Raw genomic sequence first — 19,111 nt, 5'->3', positions numbered from 1 at the left:
GATCTTTAGCTATTGACTTTGCAGACAGTTGGGGACTTCTGAGCACTGTGCGCTTCACCATGCGCTGACCCCGCTCTGTCATTTTACATGGCCTACCACTTTGTGGCTATTCCCAGTTGCTTCCTCTTTATTATAATAACACAGGTGGGATGCAGTCCATGCACTAATGAGAGCTCATCATTTTTCAGTCACAAACACAGGGACTATATTTAGCTGGACCACAAAGACCTAGGCTTAGGGGAATCAGACATGGCATAGACTGGTATGCCTAGAAATACAGATGTTCCCAGAAAACCTCTTTCCTCAGATGTTTAGGTTAACTTTACATGTATGTGTTGGGGCATAATTGTGAAGTGTTTTGTTATGCCATTGTTTTTGAATAGCACCCAACGTACTAAACCAATGCACTTCTACAGCACCTGTGTTGCAATGCATCACAAACGCTCAGTAACATGCACAGCATCATCAAGAATGGTGCAGGTCTGATTTTAGCACCATTGGGGATGATTTACTAAAACTAGAAAGTGCAAAATCTGACACAGCTGTGCATGGTACCCAATCAACTTCTTACTTCAGCTTGTTCAATTAAGCTTTGACAATAAAACCTGGAAGTTGATTGGTTTCTCTGTAGAGCTACACCAGATTATGCACTCTCCAGTTTTAGTAAATCAACTCCCTCGTGTTGCATTGGTGGCTCATTCAAATGGATTGGCTATCTTGATGTGTCCTAACCTGTGTTAACCCACATGTGCTAACCTGCTGCAACATGGTGGGCAGGTATGAAGGGGGCATAAGAAGCAAGTAAAGATAATTTAAATTACATGCTGAGGTTGACTTATAATGGCAGTGTGAAAAGTTCACAGCCTGACACAGAAGGAGTGACCACACAGACATGAAACTTTATTAATGCACCAAGCCACTCTTCTAGATGTTCAGGACTGAAAATGGCGTATGCAAGCTATATGGTTTTCATGTGCTCCTTACACACAGTTGGCACCCCCTTAGTCGCGTTAAAAATGGAGAAAGTAGAAGAAGTGTTGAAGTTTTCCATCATTGGGTAGAGTCTTTTGGGATTCCAAGGGTGTGCGGCAGCAGTGCAGAAGATGCCCACTGATGAGACACTTCAGTTCACTTTCTCCATTTCAGTTTGACTATGGGGGGTGCCAACTGTTTGCAAAGAAGGTATGAAAATCAAAAAGAATGTATGTGCCATTTTCAGTGTTGAACATCTGGAAGAGTGGCTTGGTGCAATGTTTCATGTCTGTGTGGTCACTCTTTCCACACTGGACTGTAAACTTTTCAGACTACCCTCGTACTGAGCAATTAGAGGCTGTTCAATTAGTAAACTAAATGTTCAATTCTTAGTAAATAAGGTGACGCTGAGGAACCTATGAATACCCAATCATGTGCAAAGCAATTTGCACATGGTTGGATGAGTGAAGTAAACACAACTTTACCTAATTCACTAACCTAAGTGAACATACATGTTACAAAGTGAACATGCTCTCTTTATTAAATCTACCCTACTGTTATATTTTTGTTTTCCTAGCATACAGCTAATCAGTAGAAGAATAAGAACATTTTTAGTGACCAGAAATAAAAAATAAAATTTTCTGTCTCAAGATCTAAACCATATAAAGCATTCCACATATTTATTTCCAAATCTTCTTTAATGATAATGCCATCCATAAATGAATTCTGTCCCTTAATGCACACTCTATGGCATCATTTTTCACAAAGACAAATGGGCACTCAGTCCACAGAGAGAGCTTCTTGTCTGATTTACCATTCCTCCCATAAAGAACCAATAAAGAAGTTGTAGGGCACATTGTACAGGGATTCCATCTGGGTTGCCTAGACACTGCATTGGAAAAGACGCAGAAACCAGATGCAGTTTCTATGGAAGTACTGGAAAATATGAGAAACCAGTGCCAGAAATTTGATAAGACATGTTATTTATACAAGGAGGAATTTGTTGTCTGATTATTATGAAATAAAATTACTGAATCTATATTCGAAGACTAGATGTATGTTATGACCTATACCATTTATCATAAAGCAGTCTCAGGACAGCTACTGAAATATTCAGGCAGAGCAATAAATTATAAAAGATTACTGTGTCTCTATACTTCTTAGATTTAAATTGTGAAGAATGGAATTCTAGAGACCACTTACGTGCCTTACAACATACCGCAGCACAGAGGACCCTGGAGGAGTCTCATTTGTGTCTGGTAAAGAGGTCTGGCACATTCTGAAAGCTATTGGAAAGTGCCATTGCTTTACTTTTTCAATAATACTTGCAATAACTTTACTCCTATATATATATATATATATATATATATATATATATATATACAGTGGGGATCGAAAGTTTGGGTACCCCAGCTAAAAATTTGTATTAATGTGCATAAAGAAGCCAAGGAAAGATGGAAAAATCTCCAAAAGGCATCAAATTACAGATTAGACATTCTTATAATATTTCAACAAAAGTTAGATTTTATTTCCATCATTTACACTTTCAAAATAACAGAAAACAAAAAAATGGCATCTGCAAAAGTTTGGGCACCCTGCAGAATTTATAGCATGCACTGCCCCCTTTGCAAAGCTGAGACCTGCCAGTGTCATGGATTGTTCTCAGTCATCGTCTGGGAAGACCAGGTGATGTCAATCTCAAAGGTTTAAATGCCCAGACTCATCTGACCTTGCCCCAACAATCAGCACCATGGGTTCTTCTAAGCAGTTGTCTAGAAAACTGAAACTGAAAATAGTTGACGCTCACAAAGCTGGAGAAGGCTATAAGAAGATAACAAAGCGTTTTCAGATGTCAATATCCTCTATTCGGAATGTAATTAAGAAATGGCAGTCATCAGGAACAGTGGAAGTTAAAGCAAGATCTGGAAGACCAAGAAAAATATCAGATAGAACAGCTCACAGGATTGTGAGAAAAACAATTCATAAGCCATGTTTGACTGCACGATCCCTCCAGAAAGATCTGGCAGACACTGGAGTTGTGGTACACTATTCCACTATAAAGAGATACTTGTACAAATATGGTCTTCATGGAAGAGTCATCAGAAGAAAACCTCTTCTACGTCCTCACCACAAAGATCATCGTTTGAACTTTGCAAATGAACATATAGACAAGCCTGATGCATTTTGGAAACAAGTTCTGTGGACCGATGAGGTTAAAATTTAACTTTTTGGCCGGAATGAGCAAAGGTACGTTTGGAGAAGAAGGGGCACAGAATTTAATGAAAAGAACCTCTGTCCAACTGTTAAGCATGGGGTTGGATCAATCATGCTTTGGGGTTGTGTTGCAGCCAGTGGCACAGGGAACATCTCACGAGTAGAAGGAAAAATGGATTCAATAAAATTTCAGCAAATTTTGGATGGTAACTTGATGCCATCTGTGAAAAAGCTGAAGTTAAAGAGAGGATGGCTTTTACAAATGGATAATGATCCTAAACACACCTCGAAATCCACAGGGGATTACATCAAGAGGCGTAAATTGAAGGTTTTGCCATGGCCTTCACAATCTCCTGACCTCAACATAATTGAAAATCTATGGATAGACCTTAAAAGAGCAGTGCGTGACAGACAGCCCAGAAATCTCAAAGAACTGGAAGACTTTTGTAAGGAAGAATGGGCAAAGATACCTCAAACAAGAATTGAAAGACTCTTGGCTGGCTACAAAAAGCATTTACAAGCTGTGATATTTGCCAAAGGGGGCAGTACAAGATATTACCTCTGCAGGGTGCCCAAACTTTTGCAGACGCCATTTTTTAGTTTTCTGTTATTTTGAAAGTGTAAATGATGGAAATAAAATCTAACTTTTGTTGACATATTATAAGAATGTCTAATCTGTAATTTGATGCCTTTTGGAGATTTTTCCATCTTTCCTTGGCTTCTTTATGCACATTAATACAAATTTTTAGCTGGGGTGCCCAAACTTTCGATCCCCACTGTATATAGGGTTTTGTGGACATTTAGAACCATTTCTATCATGGGGGCACACAGTTTTGTGTTTTGAATTTTGTTTCAAGCCTAGGATTGTACTTCCGCCACTTCTTTAGCTGAGTGATTGGCACTGGTTTACTAAACTTTATATTGGGTTTCTCTAGTCATTATTTTGGAGGGGGAGATTGCTGTCTGTATCCCACTGGGATAATTTCCCTTCTCTACCTACCCTACAGACCCAACAGGCACTAAGTAGAACTATGTTCGAAGTGAGAAGAAAACAGGTGTTTCCATTGGAAATGTCCTCATCTCACTGTAAAATGTTGGGCTTTACATTACCCCCTGCCCTAGTCCTAATCCTTTCATGCTTCTTCTAAAATAACTTAGCCCAAACCTTTTTTTTTGTTTTTTGTTTTGCAAATGGTGTACTTGTCCATTGGTGTGACAGATTCACTATCACCATGATTAGTCAGGTAGTATTTGTCAGTGCAAAATAAATCATAAATATAGAAATGCATATTGGTTTTTGAAAAATGCTCTCAGCTCCTTAGTTCTGTTGTGGGCTGACAACACACAGCATTTCTTTGGAGAGAATGGTGCCAACCATGCCCAGCTAGTTTTGCTAAACCATTCATACCTTCCCACTGTCCTAATCTCTACAACATAGGCACTAAAGCTGGCCATACATGGACTGAAATTTAGCCAGTTCAGCAGGGACCAGACGAACTTTGATCCATGTATGGGTTGGCTGGTTGTACTCAAGTTGATCTATCGACTTGCGTAAAAACAGCCTGTTGGATTTTTCCTAAACAATTAGTGCCACTGGCTATAGCTGGCAACACTGATCATTGTATTCTGCTGTTGGGGATGGCTCCCTGCTGGCATAACACAATAGCTCAGTGGGAGTAATTCCCCCCATCCACATCAAAATTGTGGATGGGGGAATTGGCTCATTTTTGAAAAAAAAAAGATTTATTTATGGCCTGCCTGATTTTTCTACAACATACTAATTAGTCCAGGATAAGAACTAGGAGGACGAACTGCCCTACTTCAGTTAACACAGGAAGCGTGCACAGAAAAAAGGACAACTCTGACATAATCCACAGATATTAATTGCACTTAACAAAACACGTTAAATTATATATTTAACAGACCAAAGGGAAGATAATAAGCAGTAAGCCAGTGACCATTAAGTGAATACATTTACTGATCAGGTTCACATACACTTTAAGTGCAGACATTTTTAAACAATGCTTTATACGTCTTTGCGATACATTTCATAAGCTGTAGAACACTTGGAAGAAAAGTTACTCCTAGTGTTGGATTGCACTGTCATAGGCAGAGGGTCATATTAGCATCTTTGTTACATCTTTTCTATAGTGTTACAGGTGGACTGGAGGTCAGTTAGCACCACATTTCATATATTGAATGACAAACAATATTTATAAACACTAAAGGAATTTTTACGGCATTCAAAAAGTACCAAACATTGTACTAAAATTATTCAAAACTTTATTACATATTGTCATATAAAAACATTTTTAAATCACATTTGTGGTTAAAGAAGCTTAAAACCAGCAAAGTGCTCCATTTATTTATTTCAGGTACTTATATAGCACCGTCAATTTACGCAGCGCTTTACATATATATTGTACATTCACATCAGTCCCTAACCCTCAACGGGCATACAATCTAAGGTCCCTAACTCACATTCATACACATACTAGGGCCAATTTAGACAGGATCCAATTAACCTACCAGCATGTCTTTGGAGTGTGGGAGGAAACCGGAGTACCTAGAGGAAACCCACGCAGGCACAGGGAGAACATGCAAACTTCAGGCAGGTAGTGTCGTGGCTGGGATTTGAACCAACAACCCTAGTACTGCCAGGTGGAAGTGCTAACCATTTAGCCACTGTGCTGCCCAATATGGCTTAGATTTCACATTGCAATTCCCATTCAACATTTTTCACTAAATTTTAGGCTTCTTCAGGAGATTTACAGATAATTGCATATAATTGCCACAACACTGTTCTTTCAGGTGTGTTCTTCATTTAAAAAGGGCAATAAAGACAAGCATCCACTTTCATATCAACTTAGCTTGGTTGCATCTAGCTCTGCTTAGACCTGCCAGAAGTACTCTCTAGTATATGGGGTTACAAAAGTTTGGTGAGGTCTTTCCCTATGTCCTCTTTGGACAATCAGCTGGTGATTTAAAATCCTGGATCGTTTGAGGTGAGTAAATCCGCCCTTGAGTTTATGAATTTCCTCTAGATTTGCTTGGGGAGGTTCATTTTGGCGAGCTGCAGCTTTCTTTCTCTCTTTTGGTCTACTTAGGACTTTTCGGGGGATATGAGAGTGTATGCTTGTCTTTTTTGTCCTTTTTAAGTGAAGAACACACCTGAAAGAACAGCCTTGTGGCAATTATATGCAATTATCTGTAAATTTCCTGAAGAAGCCTAAAATTTGGCGAAACATGTTGAATGGGAATTGCATTGTGAAATCTAAGCCACATGGAATGCTTTGCTGGTTTTAAGCTTCTTTAACCACTAATGAGATTTAGGAATGTTTTTATATGACAATATGTAAAAAAAGTTTTGAAAAATTTTAGTACAATGTTTAGTACTTTTTGAGCACCTTAAAAATCCCTTTAGTGCTTATAAATATTGTTTGTCATCTTTGTTACAAATCACTGCGAATATTTGAAATAAATATAACAACAATAATTCACTCCCACGAGTAAACTTCAATATTTTTTTATTTTATCAGTTGAAATTCTCTATTTATAACAGAAAAAAACCATACAATTGAATCTACAGGCACAAAGAGTGTGAAGAAAGGCTTTGTGCTAGAATGTAATAATTTCTTCACTGCATTACCATTTGTTTTGGTGGCTTTATATTACAGGACAGGCAGAGGATTAGTATGGAACTTTACAAAGCAGCCTCAGATTAAATGATTTCCCCTTAGCACAATGGATAAGTAATGTGACTAACGGAAATCTGGTGTTGCTCCTGTAGACTTCAGTTGAATATTCCCACATTAAAAGAATTAAACAGTATGCAGCAAGTACACGCTGAGATTGCAAACTTCAGTTATTTGTTTTATAGTGCAGCTGGAAATAAATATAGGTGATACCTTTTATTGATTAACTGACTGTAGAATGTGTGACAAGCTTTTCAGACTTCTTATTTCTCTGTATCATGAAAATATGCCTGGTAAAGAGAATTGAAAACATTTTGGAGCTTGGAAAGAATGGGAGATTTGCCCTTATTTCTTGTTCCTGAAGACCCAATAGCAAGGAAGAGAAAATATGGTAATCAATGTAATATTTTGATTTCCCATCACTTACTGTTCCAGTGCTAGTAGACACTGGGACAAATTGAGTGGGTGAATACACCCCGCAGGGGCACATACAACAATAATGACCTAACAGAGGTTGTTCTACATCCCCACTCTCTCCAAAACTAGAAAAAAAAAAGATATTTCTGGGCAGCACAGTGGTTAAGTGGTTAGCACTGCCACCTGGCAGCACTAGGGTCATTGGTTTAAATCCCAACCACAGCACTACCTGTCTGGAGTTTGCATGTTCTCCCTGTGCCTGAGTTGTTTCTTCAGGGTACTCTGGTTTCTTCCCACACTCCAAAGACATGATGGTAAGTTAATTGGCTCCTGTCAAAATTGGCCCTAGTATGTGTAAGTATGATAGGAGTTAGGGACCTTAGATTGTGCGCCCCTTGAGGGCAGGGACTGCTGTGAAAGTACAATATATATGTGAAAAGAACTGTGTAAAATTGATGGTGCTATATAATTACCTGAAATAAATATGCTACAAGCACTGTATTCTCAATAGCTTGCCACTAAAATATAATGTGAGCCACTCCAATGTGTCTCCTGTATATTTACAGTACAAAGTAGAGAATTGTTTTTAGAAATTGTTGTGAAATCATTATTTCCTTCTTAAAGTGTAAGTGCTGCCAAAAATTAAAAACAATAAAGTCAGCACAAGGGACATAAATTAAGTAGAATGTGACCCTTGTGTGGATGCCTCTTCTTTTAGGTGAAATTCTCCACCATCCATGCCCCCCACCTATAGGAGGATATCACCTAAAAAAGAGTCATCAGCACAAGGAAGACATCCTACTCACTGTAGCTTATACCCCTTTTGCTGATTTTTCTGTTTTCTATTTTGACTACACTTAGACTTACTACTACTATATCTGGTTGCTAGGAGAAGGCATCTGTAAGATGCCACATCAAATGCTGCAGGCATGCATTGGCGGAGAAAGGCCAAGGGTTTCACCAGACTGGGTTCTACCACTGCAGGCAGGGCTGATAGAAAAGTCTTTGGTACTGCTCTGCAGGAATTACAGAGGACATTGACAAGACTGGCTGCTTGACTCAAGGAAAGACCATGTTGGCAACCAGACGAGAAAGGTGGATCTTAGTGTAGGATTCGTGGCACCATGGAACAAGAAGATTCAATACTTTTGGTAAAGGTAAGTTGATGTTAGGAGTTAAAGTGGAATTAAAGTGTAAATAACCCACCGCTGTACCACTTGCTAAAATTTGTTATACTACCATATTTTCTTGGGCAAACCTTTACTAAAACATGTTCTGTATTAAAGAATAAGTGCATCTAATAGCAAAACTTTTTTTTCCCTTTTGGATAGAGAAAGGGTGGGTTATAACCCCTGTCATTTTTTGTGGCCGTGTCCCATACGGGAGATTTCCCTTTATTTCCTGTACATAGCCAAAACAGGAAGTGAGAAGAAATCTCTCCAAAGTGAGGGAATCCCCACGTGCCACCATAACTAGTGTCCCAATTGGAAGATTTCCCCCTATTACTGTTCTGGTGACAACCCAAAATAGGGGATTTTCTTTCACTTTTAGGGATGGCAGAAAAAAGGACAACCAAATAGGGTCAAGTTCCCTAATTGGGCACATACAGCTATAATATCTACCCACCCTATCCAAAACAAGAAAAAAATGTTTTGCCTCTAGTTATACTATAAGTTTTATACTTTTTTGCTGTGCCCAGGGCAAAGCAAACACTTACGAGAGTTACCCCCCACTCTATACTGTATACAGTATATATATATATATATACTGTATGTAGTTTGCTACAGCTGACCTTCTTTGGAATATCCTAGCTGCTCGTTGTTATTCAGATCTTCTGGCTTTATTACTTTCTGAATCACTGACCTGGAAAAAACATGTGGCAGGTGAAGTCAGGGTAAGGTTAGAACTCCAGATCTGTATATGTGTTCTGCTAGAGAGATTTGAAGCCCTGAAGTCTTAACATCATAACTTTAGTCACACAACTATCATTTTTAGAAGCAGGTCTGTAACGGCAGCTTCCTTATTTGTTCCATGACAGGTTTCCTGTAATTTAGTAACAAATATTGAACTGTCTGGATCACCAACGCCCTTATAACAGCTATATAGACCATGCTGTACTAAAAACCATACCATAGGGCCAAGCACGCACAGTAATTGCATCTGTCCCCAATGATGCCAGAGAAAAGAATAATGCCACTTATTTATCAATAGAGCCTCCCACTGAAAAGGCACAGAGTCCTGTGAGAGGAACAAAGGACAAGGCCTGAGAGCAGCATTCATCATGCCATTGTTGATGACCTCTTGGAAACCTTCCCCTCACAATAAAAACATTAGCATCCAAGTATCTGCTGTCAGTCGGACATGAAACGTAGTCTAATCGAATACCGCTTGCTGAGCGATCGTGAAATATAATGCAAGGGAATGTAACATTTTTTACTGAATTTCAGTTGAACGTTGAAAAATTAATTTTGGCTAAGAAATCAATATTTTTACATAGCAGAAGCATTATTTCACTAGGTCTTACCTGGTTTCAAGATGAGGTATTCATAGGTGTGGCATCATCATGTGACACCCATACTCCTCATCAGATGCCAATGATAAACCCCTCCAACCCCTGCTTTTGTGCAATATGCATTTATGTGTTGCATGATATTCATTTTCAATGGCACACAGACAGGAATAAATATGTGTTGTAGTGCATTGTAAGGCACTAATCTGCATTTCGGTGCTTTGTATAGCAAAAATAGGGCATTTCAGACATTTTTTTTTTTTCATTTGAATGGGCTGCCTTAACACAATGCATGTTAATGCCTGCAAAAAAGGCGCTTTGTCACATGTACATTAACATAACACATAATGTTGCCAAGTTGTGAATAGGCCCTTATCCCACATGCCTCCTGCCAACTGTTAACCTGCCTTGTTCCTTGGCTCTTCTTTTAATCCAGTTATGCAGGCCTTACAACTGGCTCATACTTTTCATACAGGCCCTTCTCATCCTAGTGGCAAGCAGTATGTACAAGCATTAAAGTAGCAGTAAAGTTGGCAGGAAAATGTTATATTGCCAAAAGTATTGGGATGCCTGCCTTTACACACACATGAACTTTAATGGCTTCCCAATCTTAGTATGTAGGGTTCAATATTGAGTTGGCCCATCCTTTGCAGCTACAGCAGCTTCAACTCTTCTGGTAAGGCTGTCCACAAGGTTTAGGAGTGTGTCTATGGGAATGTTTGACCTTTCTTCCAGAAGTGCATTTGTGTGGTCAGGCACTGATGTCGGACGAGAAGGCCTGGCTTGCAGTCTCTGCTCTAATTCATTCCAAAGGTGTTCTATTGGGTTGAGATCAGGACTCTGTGCAGGCCAGTCAAGTTCCCCCACCCCAAACTCGCTCATCCATGTCTTTATGGACCTTGCTTTGTGCACTGGTGCGCAGTCATGTTGGAACAGGAGGGGCCATCCCCAAACTGTTCCCACAAAGTTGGGAGCATGAAATTGTCCAAAATATCTTGGTATGCTGACAACTTAAGAGTTCCCTTCCCTGGAACTAAGGGGCCAAGCCCAGCCCCAGAAAAGCAACCCCACACCATAATCCCCCCTCCATCATACTTTACACTTGGCACAATGCAGTTAGGCAAGTACCATTCTCCTGGTATCCGCCAAACACAAACACGTCCATTGGATTGCCAGACAGAGAAGCATAATTCGTCACTGAAAAACAAACCCACATCATAATCCCCCCTCCACTAAACTTTACACTTGGCACAATGCAGTCAGGCAAGTACCGTTCTCCTGGCAACCCCAACATGTCCATCAGTTTGCCAGACAGAGAAGCATGTTTCGTCACTCCAGAGAACATGTCCCCACTGGTCTACAGTCTAGTGGCCGCGTGCTTTACACCACTGCATCCGACGGTTTACATTGCACTAGGTGATGTAAGGCTTGGATGCAGCTGCTCTGAAGGCCACATGAAGTTTGGAGGTCTTTAGGTATTGACTCTGCAGACAGTTGGCGACTTCTGCACACTGTGTGCTTCAACATGCGCTAACCCCGGTCTGTCATTTTTCATGGCCTACCGCTTCGTAGCTGAGTTGCTGTTGTTCCCAGTTGCTTCCACTTTGTTATAATACCACCAACAGTTGACCGTGGAATATTTAGTAGCAAGGAAATTTCAGGGATGGACTAATTGCACAGGTGGCAACCTATCACACTACCATGCTTGAATTCACTGAGCTCCTGAGAGTGACCCATTCTTTCACAAATGTTTGTAGAAGCAGTCTGCATGTCTAGGTGCTTGATTTTAAAAACCTGTGGCCATGGAGGTGATTGGAACACCTGAATCCAATGATTTGGAGGGGTGCCCCACTAATTTTGGCAATATAGTGTATAAGGGCCCCTGCACCACACACTAGCACATTATGACAGACTTAACTGCAAATGGAGCCCTCCAGCACAGTGCTGTCACGGCTCCCCCGGCACTTCCATTTTCAACTAGTCTTCCTTCCAAGTCTCATATCTTCGGATATTTGAATAGTCGGGCTGCGACAATGTCACTCCTGCGCATGCGCATGGGAGTCACATCGCAGTGGGACACAGAGCGGGCCATAAATGTGCTCTGGCTGTGCATGCGCAAGCTCAGATGACATTACTGCTGACAGGCAAGGGGGAGATTTATGACAGAACAGACCTCCTAGTGGATTCTTACATTTTGACTTCACTACCACTTCACTAGCTCTTTAACATCATTATATGCCATCATGTAAAGCATAGTGTATATGGTCTGCTACTGTACACGCTCTTTACATCCCTAAAGTGGGAAGACATCTGTGATAATAAATGATGATTTTTGGAGAATTTTGTTACCAGCACCAACACATACTATATAAAGGTACAAGGCTGAATCTTTTTTGCGTAGTACATACATGTAGAAATGGGAGATGCTTGTTATTGGAGTAGATGTGTCTCAATGTTTTCTACAGTATGTTTGAAGTTTCAGGCCCACTGTGAACAGTTTATTGTTTGAATTGTGGTCCATAACAGAGACTCTCATGACTGACTTTTGTGAAGAACGGCTATTAAGCCTTTTCTCATTTACTAATATCCCAAGATTGTTTGAAGCTACATTGTCTGTACAATAGTGCAGGTGTACCTTCAGGAATGTTTGTAAAAACTCATTTTTGTTTGCTGCACTCATTGATATTTGCTTTATTTCTTTGAACATTTCTGTTCCACTGAAATGTTTTGGAAAATAGCTCACCGTGTGACAAAAAACTGTAAGAACGAAACAAGATAAAACAAGCTCTTCCAGAACACACAAAAATACAAATTTTGCCAGCTTGCAAATAATCACATTTAAAAATGGTTTTCTGAATTTTATTTTGTGCTATAAGCCTTACCCCAAAAGTTCAGTTCCCCCAAAACTGATACTTTAGTTAAGGTTGACCATAGATGGATCCTTTTTTTTTTTTTGATCAGCCATTGGGCTGATCAAAAAAACTATGATAGACAGGGTTGCTGACAGAGGACACGAGGCCCCATACAGCCAACCTGGCAGAACCCACCTCCCCCCCCCCGCCAAAAAAAAAAAAACATGTTTACTAGGCTTCAGTTATGAATGAACACAGTGAGTGATCAGTACCATCACTTACTGTGTTCATTCAGGAAAGGAAGGGGTAATTACTGGAACTGATGCCCTGAATAACTCTCTCTACAGCAGCTGAAAGCCAGTGGGAGGGAGAGGAGAAGAAGCGAGCTTTCAGATGCTGCAGAGAGAGCCATATAGGGAATCCATTCCAGTAATTGTCCTCCACACTGTGCTGATCACCCTCCCTGCCCACATCCAATTCACCTAGCTGACTGGGCCTACCTGCTGGTCTGGGTCCCATACAGGAGGACTGGTGGTACCCCCTTATCCACAGCCCAGATGGTAGAGAAATGAGGTGGATAGAGGAATCCTCCTCGCTGTGTTATTGTATTCTGTCAGAATATACTGATCAGTGCTGCAGCAATAACTCATTCGTTACATTGACTTCTGTCCAGTAGGAATGGCCACAGATGGATCGAAATTTGGCTAGTCTCTGTTGATGCGACCAAATTTCAGTCCATCTAGGACCAGCTTAAGGGGCAATAGCGGATGGCTGAATGACTTGCTGGCTACTTATGTGTCATAAAGTGGAAATGCAGGTGAACGTAATCTTAAACCTGCTCCCACCCCTATTCTAACTCCTATTCTAACCAGCCTGTAGAGGAAAGATGTACTGTATATACTTACCTATTGTCAGGGCGCTTTGATCTGGTCATGTAATTGCCTCCCAGTGCTGGCTTTAATAAGCCTATGGGAGACGTCACTGCCAAGTCATTGCAACCATTGCTGTTGTTCTCTCCTCTCCCCTGAAGCTGGCCGCTGGAGAGAATACGTGACCGATCTGGCGCATCCTGAGAATAGTATAGACATCTTTCTTCTACAGGGTAGTTAGTATAGAAGTTAGAAAAGGATGAGGGGGGGGTGGGGGGTGAGCAGATTTAAGATTAGATACATTTACCCCGGACTTCCACTTTAAGGGCTTATGTATGAAAAGCAAACAATAACTTTTTGTTATCCATAACCAATACAAATGCTGAACACTGGACTCAGAAATGACAGATGGCAGTTATAGGTAACAATTAATGTTTAGGTTAGCAGTGTAGATATAGTGGAGATATATCTTGCTCTAAGCAAAATTGCCCCCATATTTAGGGAGAGTTCATACCATGGGAATGATTTACTAAAACTGGAGAGTGCAAAATCTGATGCAGCTCTGTATCGAAACCAATCAGCTTCCAGGTTATTTTGTCAAAGCTTAACCCTTTGGCGCCATCGCCTCCCAGCCCTTTAAGGGGCTTCAGATGCTGGAAGGCGGTCACATGATTGTCCCAAACACAAGTAGAGATCTCTGGCAACTGTGCTCGGAGCACGCAGGGTGCCGCACTCTCGGCACAGGTCTGTTTATCTTTAGGTACACATTTATGCAGCCTCTCTGCGTTAAGGCCCACCCACTGAGAGGCCGCATATATGCGTACAATTAGCTCCAAGGAGTTCATTGAACAAGCTGAAGTTAGAAGCTGATTGACTACCATGCACAGCTGCACCAGATTTTGTACTCTCCAGTTTTAGTAAATCAAACCCTATTGACTGTTAAGGTGCACTTGCATAGTGTGAACCGGGTACATAAAAAATAATTGTTTTTTATGAGCCCTGTTCACACCATACATGCGCGATGGTGCGCAGAAACAAAATAGCTCACTGTGACCAAGCCTGTAGACACTTTTTGCTGCATCAGGAAAGTATTAGGCCTCCTACTGCATGCTTCGTAACGCAAAATAAGTAAGAAATCCAACATCGCTTCTCGGCCTTTTGGCTAAGATCAAGTGTAGTATCTGTTCTTATCAGTGTCCAGTGGGGGTGCTCCCGACCATTCTAGCTTTGCGGGGATGGTTGTTGTATAGTACCCTCACTGGTATGATGGGGGTCTGGAAGGCTAGTACCGGAGGGACAGAAACCGGGGAGCGCCACGAGTATAAGCTGGGGCCCCGGGAGTAATTCCTCTGAGAAGACTGGAAAGACCCAGTACCTCCTGATTTGGACGGATCTACCTTGGTCTGGCCTGGGGCTGGGGACGCAAAAAGTCCGCAAACTCAGTGCCCCCTGAGTAGTCGCCTCAGGGGTGTCACTAGTAACACTTGGGTGTGGGACCCCACGGTGTGAAGATGACACATGGCCACTGTTTTTCACTTCTTTTTGCACAGCGCCCTAAGGACCAGGTCTTTTGGCAATTTTTGCTACAGGCCTCAGGGCCTGGTCTGTGCACTATTAGGCACGGTACCACTTTTTTATTTTCTATTTATTTATTTATTTAAACCACTCCCACGTTTTGTCACTTTTTCTGTTCTTATGTGTGTGTTTTTCACGGATGGAGGGTGTGGGTCCTCGGGCCTTACCTGAAGTCTAGGGGGAGGATGTGTGGCCATACGGTTCCTTCCTCCCCTGATCCCTAGGGGGTTTTCCTCTTCGGGAGAACCCCCTTGCCTAGTACTGGATGTCCGGCTTCGGCTGGGCATAAGGAACGGTGGTCCACCAGGCCTTTTGGCCAGGAGGACCAAATGGGAACCTTGTCCCTGTCAGGAGCTTCGTGCCCCGGGGGATCGGGTGAACGGTCCAACCCTTCCGGGGGTAGGACAAACACACCCCTAAGTGCACTTTTTCGTGTGGTGTTTTGCACTTGCACATTTTTTGTGAACACTTACGGGTTTTTCGTTATAGTTGCACGTTTGCGGACTTAAAAAAATGGGCAGCAAGACCTTGTAAAGACCCTAGCAGGTGGGCAGATTGCATAAATATTTCAATGAAATGTAATGACACTGCTATTCTGCTGGGGGTTAAGGGGGACACTAGGGATGTACCTATCTGACTAGACAATAAGTGGCCCTTCCACCATATGCTGGTTGCTCCTGCTACTGTATGGTATGGTAGAAAGGTGATGTAAACTTTAAAGGGGGTCTGTCATGAAACAAAATACTTTTGAGAGTCTTTTGATTAGAACACTGAACACTTTCAGACAATGACATGGTTTTCTACTTTACCGCAATAAGATACAAACAAAAAAATGGTCTTTTCACCACTAAGTACCTTGAAACACCGGGCTAAATGAAAACCTTTACAGGGATACCATAACATGTAGATATCAGATTATAGTTTACTATAGGCTGAGTAGTGAATGATGTACGCTGCCTGCTTTAAAACAGCTACTGTATTTTTCATATTCTCTTTGATCTCAGCACAGCCTTAGGCTCTGTTCACACCTATGCAGAATTGGTGCTGCACATTTTTTTTTTTGTGTAATTTCGCACGCCGCGTTTAGGGAACCCCATTTATTTTAATATAGGAATAATATAGGAATCAAAATAGCACAAAAGGAGTGCATGACCCGCTTTTAAAAATCGTGCTGTACCAAAATTCATGATAGTAAGGTTAGTATTAGCATGGTGCGTTGGGTTGCCATTCAGCTGTGCGTCTACATATGGGATGCACATTTCTTATGCATTGCGGGAATGCATGCGATTTTACGTGCATTCCCACAATGCACAAATGTGAACCTAGAGTTTTTTTTAATAACCTACATGTAAAATATAAAAAATAAGCTCCCTACAGTATATATTAATATAAATTTAATATTAACTAATTATTATTATTAATTTATTAATATTAATGAGGCAGTCTGGGACACCCTGATGTGGACCAACAGAAAAAAAATTGTAAATTGGTGACTACATTTCACAGTGTTTCAATGCTGAGTGTTTTAAATACATTTTTCAAGATATGGTTCTTTACTGTTGTATGTATTTTTTCTCCCCTAGAGTTTATTAGGGAAATTTATTACCTACAGTATGTGTAATTAAATAAATGGCCATAAATAAATAGATGCTGTAAGCCTAGATAATGTTAGTTCACTCAAGGTAGGTATTTTTTTACTTTTCAAGGTTTTTTACCACCATAAAGGAGAAGTATGGTCAAAGTTCTTTTGGCCACACTTCTATAGGTCACAGGAGTGCACTTAGTTCTGCACTCCTGTGACCCAGTATCAGCTGACAGTTGGCTAAAGCCCGCTGTCGGCTGACATTACAGAGCCGGTCCACACTCTGCAGGGATCCCAACAATAATGTTGATATCTGCCCAGATGTTTGACCAGCAGCTAGCTTAGCCTCTCAGCATCCCACTGAGAGCCTGAGCTAGCTGCTCTTGCCCCTTGCACATTCTGGTGCTCCAGTGAGAGCTGGAGGGGCAGAATGCAGAGCGGTAACTGACAGTCACTATTCTATACTATTCTGTGCTCCTGAGACCTGAGAACTGAGTGATCAGCAGTCTTTGATCACTCAGTTCTTGGTGTAGAGGTAGCAGGGGACAGTTGCAGCATTGGATTGATGCTACATCTACATAGGTGAGTATTTTTTAAAGTTCCACACTTTTTTAAGAGGAGTTGAACTGTGGAAGCTGTTTCCAAAAGAGGTAAGCAAAGGAAAAAGGACTAGTCACCAGAATTTCATGTGCTCTCCCTGCAGCTGATCTTTGCACTATAGGTTCTTAAGTATTTTTAAGTTCTATTCTTAAGTATATATAAACCCCCACCTTCTAAAAACAACCCATTCAGTTTAAAATGGAAATGAAAGGCAAAACATTTGTTTATAGATATAAAAAAAAACATTATAAATACCCTTTTTTATACAAGTGATCACATACGCTCTGTTCTCAGCTGCATAATGAGCTCAGAGAGCTGGAGAAAGAGAAGCAGCAGCATGCTGATCTTCCCAGTGAATGGCTGTGCAGGGGAAGAGAGCGTGTCAGTACACGTTTGATTATTGAATTAGCTCCCAGCACAGCTAGAACACTGACCACCCTCATCTCTCCTACCTAGTGTGGTCGGTTTTAATAGGAAAGCAGAGGGACTGGCAGGAACACCAGGGATTTCACAAAAAGGAACCAATACAAGAACAGGATACTTTTTCACACAGTACATGGTACAGCATTCTCATATCAGGTATATGAAAAATATTTATATATTCTTATAGTACAACTCACCTCCAGAAAGAAAAACAGTGAGCAGCACAATAGTGACATCATCGAAATCTGGAAGGATTCAGAGGCAGCAGTGCTTTAGATAACCACATACTGCATGCAAAGCATAGAGGAAGTGTTTTTTTTTAAGACCAGCCAATAGTAGTTTACCACTGCTTATTACTTCTAAAAAAGGGACCATGTTTGGCAGTAGGGAGAACTGGGGAATGAACTACATTATATGATCAAAAGTTTATGGACACCTGACCATCACTCCTACAATCAGGGGCGGACTGACCATTTGGAAACTCGGGCACTGCCCGAGGGCCCGGGGTCAGTAGGGGGCCCCATGAGATGCCCCTGGTACCTTTTTCATAGGCTTTTTTGAGTTTGGGCAAAGACACAGGGGCCCCATGATCCCCTATTGCCCGGGGGCCCCATGAGCTGTCAGTCCGCCCCTGCCTACAATATACAAGTTTGTTAAATATGCCATTCCAAAACCATGAGCACTGATACACAACTGAACAACACTTTGGGCCTATAACAGGTTCCACTGGAAAGCGTATCTGTGGAGATTTGGTCCATATAGTAAAAAAAGCATTTGTGAGGTCTAGTACTGATGTTGAACAAGAAGGTCTGGCACGCAATAGGCATTTGAGTATTTCCCAAAGATTTTCAAAAGGTTGAGGTCAAGGCTCTGTGAAGGCAACTCAGGTTCCTCCACACCAAGCTCATCAAACCATGTCATTTTGGACCTGACTTTTGGACACAGTCACGTCCTAAAACGGTTATCACAAGGTTGGAAGCACACAGTTGTTTACTATTTCTTTGTATGCTGTAACATTAACAATAACCTTCATTGGAAACACCTGCACTCAATAATTACGGTAGGAGGGGGTGTCACATAATTTTTACCATGTACTGTAGTATATGGTATTATCAGGTGTCCACAAAGTTTTGATCATATAGTGCAGTGGTAGGCAACCTGAGAGCCGCAGGACTACAAGTACCATCATGCCTCTGCAAGTCATAGCTGTAACTGTCAGTTTTGTAATCTTTGCAATGCCTCATGGGAAATGTAGTTCCACAACAGCTAGAGAGCCACAGGTTGCCTACCCCTGATAGTGTATATTATCTCTCATCTTTAAATTAGAAAGAGAGCTGACAATAAAACAACACCATTAGAAAAACTACAGCAGTAATAGCCGGTGAAAGAAGCATTGTCACCTT

The 19,111-nt window shown here is 41.1% G+C and overlaps 1 protein-coding gene and 1 pseudogene across 10 annotated transcripts in view; one reads left to right on the top strand and one right to left on the bottom strand.

Annotated features, from left to right (window-relative positions):
* The window catches only part of PTPRZ1 (protein tyrosine phosphatase receptor type Z1), a 299,955-nt gene that overhangs the window by 271,399 nt on the left and 9,445 nt on the right, over positions 1-19,111 (bottom strand). The window lies entirely within an intron of this gene.
* Positions 14,671-14,786, top strand: LOC149467181 (U2 spliceosomal RNA; annotated as a pseudogene).

This window comes from Staurois parvus, unplaced genomic scaffold (assembly GCF_062004578.1).
Source record: "Staurois parvus isolate SC_StPar_1 unplaced genomic scaffold, SC_StPar_1.0 ptg000120l, whole genome shotgun sequence".
NCBI classification, from domain to species: Eukaryota; Metazoa; Chordata; class Amphibia; order Anura; family Ranidae; genus Staurois; species Staurois parvus.
This window is presented reverse-complemented; position numbering and strand designations above follow the sequence as displayed.